The sequence below is a fragment of the Diplotaxodon limnothrissa genome, linkage group LG13, assembly GCF_057381915.1.
Source record: "Diplotaxodon limnothrissa isolate DT_005_m linkage group LG13, D_limnothrissa_male_GT1.1, whole genome shotgun sequence".
In the NCBI taxonomy this organism is placed as follows: domain Eukaryota; kingdom Metazoa; phylum Chordata; class Actinopteri; order Cichliformes; family Cichlidae; genus Diplotaxodon; species Diplotaxodon limnothrissa.
In genome coordinates, this window is record NC_140608.1 from 31,216,558 (window position 1) to 31,230,610 (window position 14,053).

Consider the following 14,053-nt stretch of genomic DNA (forward strand, 5'->3'; position numbering starts at 1 on the left):
GCAGCTGTTTGAGCTAAGATTTCCAAGTTATTCACATAATGAAAACCTATACTTTGTTTCGGTCGAGTTCCCCATTCAAATGCATGTAACAGTGAGAAACGCACTGTCTTGGCGAAAGAAAGCGTTTTTGTACAACTTCATAGAAATAGCTGTAACTTTTGATAGAAGACTCAGACAAACAAGTTTATGGCTTTATCTTATAGAACTCAAGGTTTCCGTGCTGGGAAAACAGGTTTTGCAGCTGTTTGAGCTAAGCTTTCCAAGTTATTCACATAATGAAAACTTATACTTTGTTTCGGTCGAGTTCCCCATTCAAATGCATGTAACAGTGAGAAACGCACTGTCTTGGCGAAAGAAAGCGTTTTTGTACAACTTCATAGAAATAGCTGTAACTTTTGATAGAAGACTCAGACAAACATGTTTATGGCTTTATCTTATAGAACTCAAGGTCTACGTGCTGGGAAAACAGGTTTTGCAGCTGTTTGAGCTAAGATTTCCAAGTTATTCACATAATGAAAACTTATACTTTGTTTCGGTCGAGTTCCCCATTCAAATGCATGTAACAGTGAGAAACGCACTGTCTTGGCGAAAGAAAGCGTTTTTGTACAACTTCATAGAAATAGCTGTAACTTTTGATAGAAGACTCAGACAAACATGTTTATGGCTTTATCTTATAGAACTCAAGGTTTCCGTGCTGGGAAAACAGGTTTTGCAGCTGTTTGAGCTAAGATTTCCAAGTTATTCACATAATGAAAACCTATACTTTGTTTCGGTCGAGTTCCCCATTCAAATGCATGTAACAGTGAGAAACGCACTGTCTTGGCGAAAGAAAGCGTTTTTGTAAAACTTCATAGAAATAGCTGTAACTTTTGATAGAAGACTCAGACAAACATGTTTATGGCTTTATCTTATAGAACTCAAGGTTTCCGTGCTGGGAAAACAGGTTTTGCAGCTGTTTGAGCTAAGATTTCCAAGTTATTCACATAATGAAAACTTATACTTTGTTTCAGTCGAGTTCCCCATTCAAATGCATGTAACAGTGAGAAACGCACTGTCTTGGCGAAAGAAAGCGTTTTTGTACAACTTCATATAAATAGCTGTAACTTTTGATAGAAGACTCGGATACACATGTTTATGGCTTTATCTTATAGAACTCAAGGTCTTCGTGCTGGGCAAACAGGTTTTGCAGCTGTTTGAGCTAAGATTTCCAAGTTATTCACATAATGAAAACCTATACTTTGTTTCGGTCGAGTTCCCCATTCAAATGCATGTAACAGTGAGAAACGCACTGTCTTGGCGAAAGAAAGCGTTTTTGTACAACTTCATAGAAATAGCTGTAACTTTTGATAGAAGACTCAGACAAACATGTTTATGGCTTTATCTTATAGAACTCAAGGTCTACGTGCTGGGAAAACAGGTTTTGCAGCTGTTTGAGCTAAGATTTCCAAGTTATTCACATAATGAAAACTTATACTTTGTTTCGGTCGAGTTCCCCATTCAAATGCATGTAACAGTGAGAAACGCACTGTCTTGGCGAAAGAAAGCGTTTTTGTACAACTTCATAGAAATAGCTGTAACTTTTGATAGAAGACTCAGACAAACATGTTTATGGCTTTATCTTATAGAACTCAAGGTTTCCGTGCTGGGAAAACAGGTTTTGCAGCTGTTTGAGCTAAGATTTCCAAGTTATTCACATAATGAAAACCTATACGTTGTTTCGGTCGAGTTCCCCATTCAAATGCATGTAACAGTGAGAAACGCACTGTCTTGGCGAAAGAAAGCGTTTTTGTACAACTTCATAGAAATAGCTGTAACTTTTGATAGAAGACTCAGACAAACATGTTTATGGCTTTATCTTATAGAACTCAAGGTTTCCGTGCTGGGAAAACAGGTTTTGCAGCTGTTTGAGCTAAGATTTCCAAGTTATTCACATAATGAAAACTTATACTTTGTTTCGGTCGAGTTCCCCATTCAAATGCAGGTAACAGTGAGAAACGCACTGTCTTGGCGAAAGAAAGCGTTTTTGTACAACTTCATAGAAATAGCTGTAACTTTTGATAGAAGACTCAGACAAACATGTTTATGGCTTTATCTTACAGAACTCAAGGTCTCCATGCTGGGAAAACAGGTTTTGCAGCTGTTTGAGCTAAGATTTCCAAGTTATTCACATAATGAAAACTTATACTTTGTTTCGGTCGAGTTCCCCATTCAAATGCATGTAACAGTGAGAAACGCACTGTCTTGGCGAAAGAAAGCGTTTTTGTACAACTTCATATAAATAGCTGTAACTTTTGATAGAAGACTCGGATACACATGTTTATGGCTTTATCTTATAGAACTCAAGGTCTCCGTGCTGGGCAAACAGGTTTTGCAGCTGTTTGAGCTAAGATTTCCAAGTTATTCACATAATGAAAACTTATACTTTGTTTCGGTCGAGTTCCCCATTCAAATGCATGTAACAGTGAGAAACGCACTGTCTTGGCGAAAGAAAGCGTTTTTGTACAACTTCATATAAATAGCTGTAACTTTTGATAGAAGACTCAGGCAAACATGTTTATGGCTTTATCTTATAGAACTCAAGGTCTCCGTGCTGGGAAAACAGGTTTTGCAGCTGTTTGAGCTAAGATTTCCAAGTTATTCACATAATGAAAACCTATACTTTGTTTCGGTGGAGTTCCCCATTCAAATGCATGTAACAGTGAGAAACGCACTGTCTTGGCGAAAGAAAGCGTTTTTGTACAACTTCATATAAATAGCTGTAACTTTTGATAGAAGACTCGGATACACATGTTTATGGCTTTATCTTATAGAACTCAAGGTCTTCGTGCTGGGCAAACAGGTTTTGCAGCTGTTTGAGCTAAGATTTCCAAGTTATTCACATAATGAAAACCTATACTTTGTTTCAGTCGAGTTCCCCATTCAAATGCATGTAACAGTGAGAAACGCACTGTCTTGGCGAAAGAAAGCGTTTTTGTACAACTTCATAGAAATAGCTGTAACTTTTGATAGAAGACTCGGATACACATGTTTATGGCTTTATCTTATAGAACTCAAGGTCTTCGTGCTGGGAAAACAGGTTTTGCAGCTGTTTGAGCTAAGATTTCCAAGTTATTCACATAATGAAAACCTATACTTTGTTTCGGTCGAGTTCCCCATTCAAATGCATGTAACAGTGAGAAACGCACTGTCTTGGCGAAAGAAAGCGTTTTTGTACAACTTCATAGAAATAGCTGTAACTTTTGATAGAAGACTCAGACAAACATGTTTATGGCTTTATCTTATAGAACTCAAGGTCTACGTGCTGGGAAAACAGGTTTTGCAGCTGTTTGAGCTAAGATTTCCAAGTTATTCACATAATGAAAAGTTATACTTTGTTTCGGTCGAGTTCCCCATTCAAATGCATGTAACAGTGAGAAACGCACTGTCTTGGCGAAAGAAAGCGTTTTTGTACAACTTCATAGAAATAGCTGTAACTTTTGATAGAAGACTCGGATACACATGTTTATGGCTTTATCTTATAGAACTCAAGGTCTTCGTGCTGGGCAAACAGGTTTTGCAGCTGTTTGAGCTAAGATTTCCAAGTTATTCACATAATGAAAACCTATACTTTGTTTCGGTCGAGTTCCCCATTCAAATGCATGTAACAGTGAGAAACGCACTGTCTTGGCGAAAGAAAGCGTTTTTGTACAACTTCATATAAATAGCTGTAACTTTTGATAGAAGACTCAGGCAAACATGTTTATGGCTTTATCTTATAGAACTCAAGGTCTCCGTGCTGGGAAAACAGGTTTTGCAGCTGTTTGAGCTAAGATTTCCAAGTTATTCACATAATGAAAACCTATACTTTGTTTCGGTGGAGTTCCCCATTCAAATGCATGTAACAGTGAGAAACGCACTGTCTTGGCGAAAGAAAGCGTTTTTGTACAACTTCATATAAATAGCTGTAACTTTTGATAGAAGACTCGGATACACATGTTTATGGCTTTATCTTATAGAACTCAAGGTCTTCGTGCTGGGCAAACAGGTTTTGCAGCTGTTTGAGCTAAGATTTCCAAGTTATTCACATAATGAAAACCTATACTTTGTTTCAGTCGAGTTCCCCATTCAAATGCATGTAACAGTGAGAAACGCACTGTCTTGGCGAAAGAAAGCGTTTTTGTACAACTTCATAGAAATAGCTGTAACTTTTGATAGAAGACTCGGATACACATGTTTATGGCTTTATCTTATAGAACTCAAGGTCTTCGTGCTGGGAAAACAGGTTTTGCAGCTGTTTGAGCTAAGATTTCCAAGTTATTCACATAATGAAAACCTATACTTTGTTTCGGTCGAGTTCCCCATTCAAATGCATGTAACAGTGAGAAACGCACTGTCTTGGCGAAAGAAAGCGTTTTTGTACAACTTCATAGAAATAGCTGTAACTTTTGATAGAAGACTCAGACAAACATGTTTATGGCTTTATCTTATAGAACTCAAGGTCTACGTGCTGGGAAAACAGGTTTTGCAGCTGTTTGAGCTAAGATTTCCAAGTTATTCACATAATGAAAAGTTATACTTTGTTTCGGTCGAGTTCCCCATTCAAATGCATGTAACAGTGAGAAACGCACTGTCTTGGCGAAAGAAAGCGTTTTTGTACAACTTCATAGAAATAGCTGTAACTTTTGATAGAAGACTCGGATACACATGTTTATGGCTTTATCTTATAGAACTCAAGGTCTTCGTGCTGGGCAAACAGGTTTTGCAGCTGTTTGAGCTAAGATTTCCAAGTTATTCACATAATGAAAACCTATACTTTGTTTCGGTCGAGTTCCCCATTCAAATGCATGTAACAGTGAGAAACGCACTGTCTTGGCGAAAGAAAGCGTTTTTGTACAACTTCATATAAATAGCTGTAACTTTTGATAGAAGACTCAGGCAAACATGTTTATGGCTTTATCTTATAGAACTCAAGGTCTCCGTGCTGGGAAAACAGGTTTTGCAGCTGTTTGAGCTAAGATTTCCAAGTTATTCACATAATGAAAACCTATACTTTGTTTCGGTGGAGTTCCCCATTCAAATGCATGTAACAGTGAGAAACGCACTGTCTTGGCGAAAGAAAGCGTTTTTGTACAACTTCATATAAATAGCTGTAACTTTTGATAGAAGACTCGGATACACATGTTTATGGCTTTATCTTATAGAACTCAAGGTCTTCGTGCTGGGCAAACAGGTTTTGCAGCTGTTTGAGCTAAGATTTCCAAGTTATTCACATAATGAAAACCTATACTTTGTTTCAGTCGAGTTCCCCATTCAAATGCATGTAACAGTGAGAAACGCACTGTCTTGGCGAAAGAAAGCGTTTTTGTACAACTTCATAGAAATAGCTGTAACTTTTGATAGAAGACTCGGATACACATGTTTATGGCTTTATCTTATAGAACTCAAGGTCTTCGTGCTGGGAAAACAGGTTTTGCAGCTGTTTGAGCTAAGATTTCCAAGTTATTCACATAATGAAAACCTATACTTTGTTTCGGTCGAGTTCCCCATTCAAATGCATGTAACAGTGAGAAACGCACTGTCTTGGCGAAAGAAAGCGTTTTTGTACAACTTCATAGAAATAGCTGTAACTTTTGATAGAAGACTCAGACAAACATGTTTATGGCTTTATCTTATAGAACTCAAGGTCTACGTGCTGGGAAAACAGGTTTTGCAGCTGTTTGAGCTAAGATTTCCAAGTTATTCACATAATGAAAAGTTATACTTTGTTTCGGTCGAGTTCCCCATTCAAATGCATGTAACAGTGAGAAACGCACTGTCTTGGCGAAAGAAAGCGTTTTTGTACAACTTCATAGAAATAGCTGTAACTTTTGATAGAAGACTCAGACAAACATGTTTATGGCTTTATCTTATAGAACTCAAGGTTTCCGTGCTGGGAAAACAGGTTTTGCAGCTGTTTGAGCTAAGATTTCCAAGTTATTCACATAATGAAAACCTATACTTTGTTTCGGTCGAGTTCCCCATTCAAATGCATGTAACAGTGAGAAACGCACTGTCTTGGCGAAAGAAAGCGTTTTTGTACAACTTCATAGAAATAGCTGTAACTTTTGATAGAAGACTCGGATACACATGTTTATGGCTTTATCTTATAGAACTCAAGGTCTCCGTGCTGAGCAAACAGGTTTTGCAGCTGTTTGAGCTAAGATTTCCAAGTTATTCACATAATGAAAACTTATACTTTGTTTCGGTCGAGTTCCCCATTCAAATGCATGTAACAGTGAGAAACGCACTGTCTTGGCGAAAGAAAGCGTTTTTGTACAACTTCATATAAATAGCTGTAACTTTTGATAGAAGACTCAGGCAAACATGTTTATGGCTTTATCTTATAGAACTCAAGGTCTCCGTGCTGGGAAAACAGGTTTTGCAGCTGTTTGAGCTAAGATTTCCAAGTTATTCACATAATGAAAACCTATACTTTGTTTCGGTGGAGTTCCCCATTCAAATGCATGTAACAGTGAGAAACGCACTGTCTTGGCGAAAGAAAGCGTTTTTGTACAACTTCATATAAATAGCTGTAACTTTTGATAGAAGACTCGGATACACATGTTTATGGCTTTATCTTATAGAACTCAAGGTCTTCGTGCTGGGCAAACAGGTTTTGCAGCTGTTTGAGCTAAGATTTCCAAGTTATTCACATAATGAAAACTTATACTTTGTTTCAGTCGAGTTCCCCATTCAAATGCATGTAACAGTGAGAAACGCACTGTCTTGGCGAAAGAAAGCGTTTTTGTACAACTTCATAGAAATAGCTGTAACTTTTGATAGAAGACTCGGATACACATGTTTATGGCTTTATCTTATAGAACTCAAGGTCTTCGTGCTGGGAAAACAGGTTTTGCAGCTGTTTGAGCTAAGATTTCCAAGTTATTCACATAATGAAAACTTATACTTTGTTTCAGTCGAGTTCCCCATTCAAATGCATGTAACAGTGAGAAACGCACTGTCTTGGCGAAAGAAAGCGTTTTTGTACAACTTCATAGAAATAGCTGTAACTTTTGATAGAAGACTCAGACAAACATGTTTATGGCTTTATCTTATAGAACTCAAGATTTCCGTGCTGGGAAAACAGGTTTTGCAGCTGTTTGAGCTAAGATTTCCAAGTTATTCACATAATGAAAACCTATACTTTGTTTCGGTCGAGTTCCCCATTCAAATGCATGTAACAGTGAGAAACGCACTGTCTTGGCGAAAGAAAGCGTTTTTGTACAACTTCATAGAAATAGCTGTAACTTTTGATAGAAGACTCGGATACACATGTTTATGGCTTTATCTTATAGAACTCAAGGTCTCCGTGCTGGGCAAACAGGTTTTGCAGCTGTTTGAGCTAAGATTTCCAAGTTATTCACATAATGAAAACTTATACTTTGTTTCAGTCGAGTTCCCCATTCAAATGCATGTAACAGTGAGAAACGCACTGTCTTGGCGAAAGAAAGCGTTTTTGTACAACTTCATAGAAATAGCTGTAACTTTTGATAGAAGACTCGGATACACATGTTTATGGCTTTATCTTATAGAACTCAAGGTCTCCGTGCTGGGAAAACAGGTTTTGCAGCTGTTTGAGCTAAGATTTCCAAGTTATTCACATAATGAAAACCTATACTTTGTTTCGGTGGAGTTCCCCATTCAAATGCATGTAACAGTGAGAAACGCACTGTCTTGGCGAAAGAAAGCGTTTTTGTACAACTTCATATAAATAGCTGTAACTTTTGATAGAAGACTCGGATACACATGTTTATGGCTTTATCTTATAGAACTCAAGGTCTTCGTGCTGGGCAAACAGGTTTTGCAGCTGTTTGAGCTAAGATTTCCAAGTTATTCACATAATGAAAACTTATACTTTGTTTCAGTCGAGTTCCCCATTCAAATGCATGTAACAGTGAGAAACGCACTGTCTTGGCGAAAGAAAGCGTTTTTGTACAACTTCATAGAAATAGCTGTAACTTTTGATAGAAGACTCGGATACACATGTTTATGGCTTTATCTTATAGAACTCAAGGTCTTCGTGCTGGGAAAACAGGTTTTGCAGCTGTTTGAGCTAAGATTTCCAAGTTATTCACATAATGAAAACTTATACTTTGTTTCAGTCGAGTTCCCCATTCAAATGCATGTAACAGTGAGAAACGCACTGTCTTGGCGAAAGAAAGCGTTTTTGTACAACTTCATAGAAATAGCTGTAACTTTTGATAGAAGACTCAGACAAACATGTTTATGGCTTTATCTTATAGAACTCAAGATTTCCGTGCTGGGAAAACAGGTTTTGCAGCTGTTTGAGCTAAGATTTCCAAGTTATTCACATAATGAAAACCTATACTTTGTTTCGGTCGAGTTCCCCATTCAAATGCATGTAACAGTGAGAAACGCACTGTCTTGGCGAAAGAAAGCGTTTTTGTACAACTTCATATAAATAGCTGTAACTTTTGATAGAAGACTCGGATACACATGTTTATGGCTTTATCTTATAGAACTCAAGGTCTCCGTGCTGGGCAAACAGGTTTTGCAGCTGTTTGAGCTAAGATTTCCAAGTTATTCACATAATGAAAACTTATACTTTGTTTCGGTCGAGTTCCCCATTCAAATGCATGTAACAGTGAGAAACGCACTGTCTTGGCGAAAGAAAGCGTTTTTGTACAACTTCATAGAAATAGCTGTAACTTTTGATAGAAGACTCGGATACACATGTTTATGGCTTTATCTTATAGAACTCAAGGTCTCCGTGCTGGGCAAACAGGTTTTGCAGCTGTTTGAGCTAAGATTTCCAAGTTATTCACATAATGAAAACTTATACTTTGTTTCAGTCGAGTTCCCCATTCAAATGCATGTAACAGTGAGAAACGCACTGTCTTGGCGAAAGAAAGCGTTTTTGTACAACTTCATAGAAATAGCTGTAACTTTTGATAGAAGACTCGGATACACATGTTTATGGCTTTATCTTATAGAACTCAAGGTCTTCGTGCTGGGCAAACAGGTTTTGCAGCTGTTTGAGCTAAGATTTCCAAGTTATTCACATAATGAAAACTTATACTTTGTTTCAGTCGAGTTCCCCATTCAAATGCATGTAACAGTGAGAAACGCACTGTCTTGGCGAAAGAAAGCGTTTTTGTACAACTTCATATAAATAGCTGTAACTTTTGATAGAAGACTCGGATACACATGTTTATGGCTTTATCTTATAGAACTCAAGGTCTTCGTGCTGGGCAAACAGGTTTTGCAGCTGTTTGAGCTAAGATTTCCAAGTTATTCACATAATGAAAACCTATACTTTGTTTCGGTCGAGTTCCCCATTCAAATGCATGTAACAGTGAGAAACGCACTGTCTTGGCGAAAGAAAGCGTTTTTGTACAACTTCATAGAAATAGCTGTAACTTTTGATAGAAGACTCAGACAAACATGTTTATGGCTTTATCTTATAGAACTCAAGGTCTACGTGCTGGGAAAACAGGTTTTGCAGCTGTTTGAGCTAAGATTTCCAAGTTATTCACATAATGAAAACTTATACTTTGTTTCGGTCGAGTTCCCCATTCAAATGCATGTAACAGTGAGAAACGCACTGTCTTGGCGAAAGAAAGCGTTTTTGTACAACTTCATAGAAATAGCTGTAACTTTTGATAGAAGACTCAGACAAACATGTTTATGGCTTTATCTTATAGAACTCAAGGTTTCCGTGCTGGGAAAACAGGTTTTGCAGCTGTTTGAGCTAAGATTTCCAAGTTATTCACATAATGAAAACCTATACTTTGTTTCGGTCGAGTTCCCCATTCAAATGCATGTAACAGTGAGAAACGCACTGTCTTGGCGAAAGAAAGCGTTTTTGTACAACTTCATATAAATAGCTGTAACTTTTGATAGAAGACTCGGATACACATGTTTATGGCTTTATCTTATAGAACTCAAGGTCTTCGTGCTGGGCAAACAGGTTTTGCAGCTGTTTGAGCTAAGATTTCCAAGTTATTCACATAATGAAAACCTATACTTTGTTTCAGTCGAGTTCCCCATTCAAATGCATGTAACAGTGAGAAACGCACTGTCTTGGCGAAAGAAAGCGTTTTTGTACAACTTCATAGAAATAGCTGTAACTTTTGATAGAAGACTCGGATACACATGTTTATGGCTTTATCTTATAGAACTCAAGGTCTTCGTGCTGGGAAAACAGGTTTTGCAGCTGTTTGAGCTAAGATTTCCAAGTTATTCACATAATGAAAACCTATACTTTGTTTCGGTCGAGTTCCCCATTCAAATGCATGTAACAGTGAGAAACGCACTGTCTTGGCGAAAGAAAGCGTTTTTGTACAACTTCATATAAATAGCTGTAACTTTTGATAGAAGACTCGGATACACATGTTTATGGCTTTATCTTATAGAACTCAAGGTCTCCGTGCTGGGCAAACAGGTTTTGCAGCTGTTTGAGCTAAGATTTCCAAGTTATTCACATAATGAAAACTTATACTTTGTTTCGGTCGAGTTCCCCATTCAAATGCATGTAACAGTGAGAAACGCACTGTCTTGGCGAAAGAAAGCGTTTTTGTACAACTTCATATAAATAGCTGTAACTTTTGATAGAAGACTCAGGCAAACATGTTTATGGCTTTATCTTATAGAACTCAAGGTCTCCGTGCTGGGAAAACAGGTTTTGCAGCTGTTTGAGCTAAGATTTCCAAGTTATTCACATAATGAAAACCTATACTTTGTTTCGGTGGAGTTCCCCATTCAAATGCATGTAACAGTGAGAAACGCACTGTCTTGGCGAAAGAAAGCGTTTTTGTACAACTTCATATAAATAGCTGTAACTTTTGATAGAAGACTCGGATACACATGTTTATGGCTTTATCTTATAGAACTCAAGGTCTTCGTGCTGGGCAAACAGGTTTTGCAGCTGTTTGAGCTAAGATTTCCAAGTTATTCACATAATGAAAACTTATACTTTGTTTCAGTCGAGTTCCCCATTCAAATGCATGTAACAGTGAGAAACGCACTGTCTTGGCGAAAGAAAGCGTTTTTGTACAACTTCATAGAAATAGCTGTAACTTTTGATAGAAGACTCGGATACACATGTTTATGGCTTTATCTTATAGAACTCAAGGTCTTCGTGCTGGGAAAACAGGTTTTGCAGCTGTTTGAGCTAAGATTTCCAAGTTATTCACATAATGAAAACTTATACTTTGTTTCAGTCGAGTTCCCCATTCAAATGCATGTAACAGTGAGAAACGCACTGTCTTGGCGAAAGAAAGCGTTTTTGTACAACTTCATAGAAATAGCTGTAACTTTTGATAGAAGACTCAGACAAACATGTTTATGGCTTTATCTTATAGAACTCAAGATTTCCGTGCTGGGAAAACAGGTTTTGCAGCTGTTTGAGCTAAGATTTCCAAGTTATTCACATAATGAAAACCTATACTTTGTTTCGGTCGAGTTCCCCATTCAAATGCATGTAACAGTGAGAAACGCACTGTCTTGGCGAAAGAAAGCGTTTTTGTACAACTTCATATAAATAGCTGTAACTTTTGATAGAAGACTCGGATACACATGTTTATGGCTTTATCTTATAGAACTCAAGGTCTCCGTGCTGGGCAAACAGGTTTTGCAGCTGTTTGAGCTAAGATTTCCAAGTTATTCACATAATGAAAACTTATACTTTGTTTCGGTCGAGTTCCCCATTCAAATGCATGTAACAGTGAGAAACGCACTGTCTTGGCGAAAGAAAGCGTTTTTGTACAACTTCATAGAAATAGCTGTAACTTTTGATAGAAGACTCGGATACACATGTTTATGGCTTTATCTTATAGAACTCAAGGTCTCCGTGCTGGGCAAACAGGTTTTGCAGCTGTTTGAGCTAAGATTTCCAAGTTATTCACATAATGAAAACTTATACTTTGTTTCAGTCGAGTTCCCCATTCAAATGCATGTAACAGTGAGAAACGCACTGTCTTGGCGAAAGAAAGCGTTTTTGTACAACTTCATAGAAATAGCTGTAACTTTTGATAGAAGACTCGGATACACATGTTTATGGCTTTATCTTATAGAACTCAAGGTCTCCGTGCTGGGAAAACAGGTTTTGCAGCTGTTTGAGCTAAGATTTCCAAGTTATTCACATAATGAAAACCTATACTTTGTTTCGGTGGAGTTCCCCATTCAAATGCATGTAACAGTGAGAAACGCACTGTCTTGGCGAAAGAAAGCGTTTTTGTACAACTTCATATAAATAGCTGTAACTTTTGATAGAAGACTCGGATACACATGTTTATGGCTTTATCTTATAGAACTCAAGGTCTTCGTGCTGGGCAAACAGGTTTTGCAGCTGTTTGAGCTAAGATTTCCAAGTTATTCACATAATGAAAACTTATACTTTGTTTCAGTCGAGTTCCCCATTCAAATGCATGTAACAGTGAGAAACGCACTGTCTTGGCGAAAGAAAGCGTTTTTGTACAACTTCATAGAAATAGCTGTAACTTTTGATAGAAGACTCGGATACACATGTTTATGGCTTTATCTTATAGAACTCAAGGTCTCCGTGCTGGGCAAACAGGTTTTGCAGCTGTTTGAGCTAAGATTTCCAAGTTATTCACATAATGAAAACTTATACTTTGTTTCGGTCGAGTTCCCCATTCAAATGCATGTAACAGTGAGAAACGCACTGTCTTGGCGAAAGAAAGCGTTTTTGTACAACTTCATAGAAATAGCTGTAACTTTTGATAGAAGACTCGGATACACATGTTTATGGCTTTATCTTATAGAACTCAAGGTCTCCGTGCTGGGCAAACAGGTTTTGCAGCTGTTTGAGCTAAGATTTCCAAGTTATTCACATAATGAAAACTTATACTTTGTTTCAGTCGAGTTCCCCATTCAAATGCATGTAACAGTGAGAAACGCACTGTCTTGGCGAAAGAAAGCGTTTTTGTACAACTTCATAGAAATAGCTGTAACTTTTGATAGAAGACTCGGATACACATGTTTATGGCTTTATCTTATAGAACTCAAGGTCTTCGTGCTGGGAAAACAGGTTTTGCAGCTGTTTGAGCTAAGATTTCCAAGTTATTCACATAATGAAAACCTATACTTTGTTTCGGTCGAGTTCCCCATTCAAATGCATGTAACAGTGAGAAACGCACTGTCTTGGCGAAAGAAAGCGTTTTTGTACAACTTCATAGAAATAGCTGTAACTTTTGATAGAAGACTCAGACAAACATGTTTATGGCTTTATCTTATAGAACTCAAGGTCTACGTGCTGGGAAAACAGGTTTTGCAGCTGTTTGAGCTAAGATTTCCAAGTTATTCACATAATGAAAAGTTATACTTTGTTTCGGTCGAGTTCCCCATTCAAATGCATGTAACAGTGAGAAACGCACTGTCTTGGCGAAAGAAAGCGTTTTTGTACAACTTCATAGAAATAGCTGTAACTTTTGATAGAAGACTCAGACAAACATGTTTATGGCTTTATCTTATAGAACTCAAGGTTTCCGTGCTGGGAAAACAGGTTTTGCAGCTGTTTGAGCTAAGATTTCCAAGTTATTCACATAATGAAAACCTATACTTTGTTTCGGTCGAGTTCCCCATTCAAATGCATGTAACAGTGAGAAACGCACTGTCTTGGCGAAAGAAAGCGTTTTTGTACAACTTCATAGAAATAGCTGTAACTTTTGATAGAAGACTCGGATACACATGTTTATGGCTTTATCTTATAGAACTCAAGGTCTCCGTGCTGAGCAAACAGGTTTTGCAGCTGTTTGAGCTAAGATTTCCAAGTTATTCACATAATGAAAACTTATACTTTGTTTCGGTCGAGTTCCCCATTCAAATGCATGTAACAGTGAGAAACGCACTGTCTTGGCGAAAGAAAGCGTTTTTGTACAACTTCATATAAATAGCTGTAACTTTTGATAGAAGACTCAGGCAAACATGTTTATGGCTTTATCTTATAGAACTCAAGGTCTCCGTGCTGGGAAAACAGGTTTTGCAGCTGTTTGAGCTAAGATTTCCAAGTTATTCACATAATGAAAACCTATACTTTGTTTCGGTGGAGTTC